The sequence below is a fragment of the Bactrocera tryoni genome, unplaced genomic scaffold (assembly GCF_016617805.1).
Source record: "Bactrocera tryoni isolate S06 unplaced genomic scaffold, CSIRO_BtryS06_freeze2 scaffold_296, whole genome shotgun sequence".
NCBI lineage: Eukaryota > Metazoa > Arthropoda > Insecta > Diptera > Tephritidae > Bactrocera > Bactrocera tryoni.
The window spans coordinates 154,581-159,146 of NW_024396017.1; the positions used below are offsets into that span (position 1 = coordinate 154,581).

The window sequence follows — 4,566 nt, forward strand, 5'->3', positions numbered from 1 at the left end:
CAGAATTAAATATATTTCAGTAGTGTACTGGGCCTATGTCAGTCGTTGTGACAGAGAGAAGGATAGACCCAGGTCGCGATGCAAACCTCAATTTATATCTATCTATTGCTGAATCCTCTACTTTACTATACGTGATCTTAGGACTATCTGAACTGATCTTATTTCGCTTAAAAAATTATATTAAAAATAATTTAGCCCACAGTATAAGTCCACATATTCCAGACTCTATGGCGCAACGAGTAACATCAACTCACTAGCCCACGCTCTTCCTCTACAACAACCATCACTTGCGGGTACATTACAGTCTGCAGGCGTTGGAAGCTCGCGCTTAATTATTACCCCTGCTAAAAGTAATGTGAGTCGACAACTACAATAGCAAAAACATCTAACGAAAATTAATATACACTCAGTCCTTTTTTTACGCGATCTCTTTTTACGCTATTTCACTTTAACGCGGTTATTTTTGCAGCGCAAATTCCTTTTTTTACGGGAATTTCTCACTTTAACGCGATTGCTTTTTTTCGTTTTTTGCTTGTTTACATATTTTTACGCGTAATAATTTTTGAATATGTCGGCGCACTCAGGCCGCGAGCACTAAAAGGCAAAGATTTAAAACATTTACGTGTTCACTGGATGGCCAATAAAAAAGCCTGGGTAATTGGAAATATATTCCAAGAATGGTTTGCTAAATGCTTTGTACCAGAAGTTAAAAGTTATTTGGAGAAGAAGAAACAGCCCTTTAAAGCTCTTTTAATAATTGACAATGCACCAGGCCATCCATTGCTTGAACATCCTAATGTAAATATCATTTTCCTCCCACCGAATACTACATCAATTATCCAACCGATGGATGATCAAGGCATTATTGCGACTTTTAAAATGTACTACCTCAAAAAAACTTTTCAGTGCATTATGGAAAAACTGGAGGAAAATTCTGAATTGGACTTCACCGAAGCTTGGAAAAATGTTTCTATCAAGGATTGCATCTTGTACGCGTCAAAAGCAATTTCTGAAATAAGGCAAAATATGTACGTTAAACGCATGAAGGAAATCTCTTTGGCCAGAATGTGTTAAAAGTGGTATATCCGTAACAAGCAATTCAACTAATTATTCCGATATCATTGATTTAGCACTTTCCGCGGGAGGAGAAATTCTTGCAGATATGACGAGATTCTTCTAGACCGAGAGCTCGATGATGACGATTTGATTGAAATAGCTACGGAAGTAATCGAATCGGAAAATGGCAGCGACACCGAGATAGACGAGCATACAATTAAAGCAGAGACGATTAAGCAAGGTCTTAAACTTGCAGCAGAATTGGAAAATTATTTTGTAGCAAATGATACTGATGCCGAACGTGCACGAATTTTTCAAAAATAATTGAGTCTGCATGTTAAGATATAAAGAACTACGAGTAGAACATTCAAAAAAAATTAACTGAATTTATGGTGCAAACTCAGTCGGAGATGCTAAGTCAATCAGAACATCAATCCATAGTTCTTACTATTGATTTTGATACAAATTCTAGTGATATCAGTGCCGGCCATAAAAATAAGCGGCTAAGAATAATTTCCACTACGGATAATGACAGTGATTAAACAGCATTCAACGGTTTTTTTCAATAAATCTACCTATTTTCTATTTCCTTCTCATTTATATATGGTTTTTGTTTTGTATTTTTTATTTTGTTATGAATGAATAAATCATAAGTCTGAAATTTGAAACTTATTGTATTGTTATACTCTCGCAACAATGTTGCTAACGAGAGTATTATAGTTTTGTTCACATAACGGTTGTTTGTAAGTCCTAAAACTAAAAGAGTCAGATATAGGGTTATATATACCAAAGTGATCAGGGCGACGAGTAGAGTCGAAATCCGGATGTCTGTCTGTCCGTCTGTCCGTCCGTCCGTCTGTCCGTCCGTCCGTCTGTCCGTCCGTCCAAGCTGTAACTTGAGTAAAAATTGAGATATCATGATGAAACTTGGTACACGTATTCCTTGGCTCTACAAGAAAGTTAAGTTCGAAGATGGGCAAAATCGGCCCACTGCCACGCCCACAAAATGGCGGAAACCGAAAACCTATAAAGTGTCATAACTAAGCCATAAATAAAGATATTAAAGTGAAATTTGGCACAAAGGATCGCATTAGGGGGGGGGCATATTTGGACGCAATTGTTTTGAAAAGTGGGTGTGGCCCCGCCCCCTACTAAGTTTTTTGTACATATCTCGGAAACTACTATAGCTATGTCAACCAAAGTCTACAGAGTCGTTTTCTTCAGGTATTTCCATATACAGTTCAAAAATGGAAGAAATCGGATAATAACCACGCCCACCTCCCATACATTTTTTTAAAAATTGAAAATGGGCGTGGCGCCGCCCACTTATGGACCAAGAACCATATCTCAGGGGCTACTAGACCGATTTCAATGAAATTCGGTATATAATATTTTCTTAACACCCTGATGACATGTACGAAATATGGGTAAAATCGGTTCGCAACCACGCCTTCTTCCAATATAACGCTATTTTGAATTCCATCTGATGCCTTCTCTGTATAATACGAGTATAAACATTAGGAACCAATGATGATAGCGGAATAAAACTTTACAAAAATACGGTATTTGAAAAATATGTAAATGACGTGTTATGAAATCTCGATTATCACTTTACCATGCGAGAGTATAAAATGTTCGGTGACACCCGAACTTAGCCCTTCCTTACTTGTTTTTGAATATTTTTTTGCGCGTATGTTTTGTTATACGCGATATTTTTTACATTCGGAACCAATTCGTCAGTTAATATTGGAAAACTAACCATTTTTACGCGATTCTTTTCTACGCGATTAGTGGCAGAACCAATAATCGCGTAAAAAAAAGGTACGTGGAGTTCCTACGCGCGGATGAAGTTATACTTCTTAGTGATATTCCAAGGAATGCATATCATGTTGTATGAAAGAAAACTAAAAAACTTAAATTCACATTTTATAAATTTATTATAATTTATTATCTCCCCGAGCATGCCTTTGCCAACAGGTCGTCTTTTCGCGACGATGGCAAAAGCTAAAAATCATAAATTGCACAACTTTCTGGTGTTCTATACTTGAACAAATAATGCACAAGCATACAATCATACATATGCGTACACATATGAATATGTCACCAACAAAAATTGATCTTCACAAGTCAATATGGCAGCCAAATTGGCGAAGAACAAGTGTAGTAAATTTTAAAACAAAAACGATTTCATTCATAAACGCAGGCGCAAATTCCACAAGCGATATCGCTTCATTCATAAAAACAGAGGCCGTAACCTCTCCCCGAGCATGCCTTTGTCAACAAGTCGTCTTTTCGCGACGATGGCAAAAGCTAAAAATCATAAATTGCACAACTTTCTGGTGCTTCTCGCAAAAATCTGCGTCGATATGTATTCACGCTCATACGTATACATACATATTTACGCACGTTTGTAGGCGAGGATGTTACAGCGGCAAGGGAAGCGGTGACAATCGGCGGCCATTACTTTATTTTTTTTGCTCTTGGTTGCCCGTGACAACGTTGATGCCAAAAAATGTTTTATGTTCTCTGGCTCATATCGGGTGATTTTTTAAGAGCTTGATAACTTTTTTTTAAAAAAAAACGCATAAAATTTGCAAAATCTCATCGGTTCTTTATTTGAAACGTTAGATTGGTTCATGACATTTACTTTTTGAAGATAATTTCATTTAAATGTTGACTCATGTGGTTTCAACAAGATGGCGCTACATGCCACACAGCTCGCGATTCTATGGCCATTTTGAGGGAAAACTTCGGAGAACAATTCATCTCAAGAAATGGACCCGTAAGTTGGCCACCAAGATCATGCGATTTAACGCCTTTAGACTATTTTTGTGGGGCTACGTCAAGTCTAAAGTCTACAGAAATAAGCCAGCAACTATTCCAGCTTTGGAAGACAACATTCCGAAGAAATTCCGGGCTATTCCGGCCGAAATGCTCGAAAAAGTTGCCCAAAATTGGACTTTCCGAATGGACCACCTAAGACGCAGCCGCGGTCAACATTTAAATGAAATTATCTTCAAAAAGTAAATGTCATGAACCAATCTAACGTTTCAAATAAAGAACCGATGAGATTTTGCAAATTTTATGCGTTTTTTTTTTTAAAAAAGTTATCAAGCTCTTAAAAAATCACCCGATATTTGTGTTCGTAAACATACAGACAAATGTGCCAAAGAAATAATATACATATGTATGTATATGCCATAGATATTCTATTGCTACGAATTTGGAAATGATAACGAAATAATGCGAATATGCATATTTCATGAAGGTCATTAATTTTTTTTAAGAAATGGAAGAAATGAATGGAAGTGTTTATATGAGCACATTTAAGTTCATTTTATAATAGACGAAATTATTATAATTTTTGAAATAATAATTTATTTAAAATTATTTTTTGTTTAATTTTATCACATACAATTTTTACCATTTTTACCAAAGTAATCACGCATATGTGACAATGGTTCATATAATTCACTATAAGCATGCATATGCCACTCAGAGAATGCTTGT

At 36.2% G+C, this 4,566-nt stretch overlaps 1 pseudogene; it reads left to right on the forward strand.

Moving 5' to 3' along the window:
* Positions 1 to 633: 633 nt before the first annotated feature.
* On the forward strand, positions 634 to 1,598 carry LOC120781113 (annotated as a pseudogene).
* Positions 1,599 to 4,566: the final 2,968 nt, after the last annotated feature.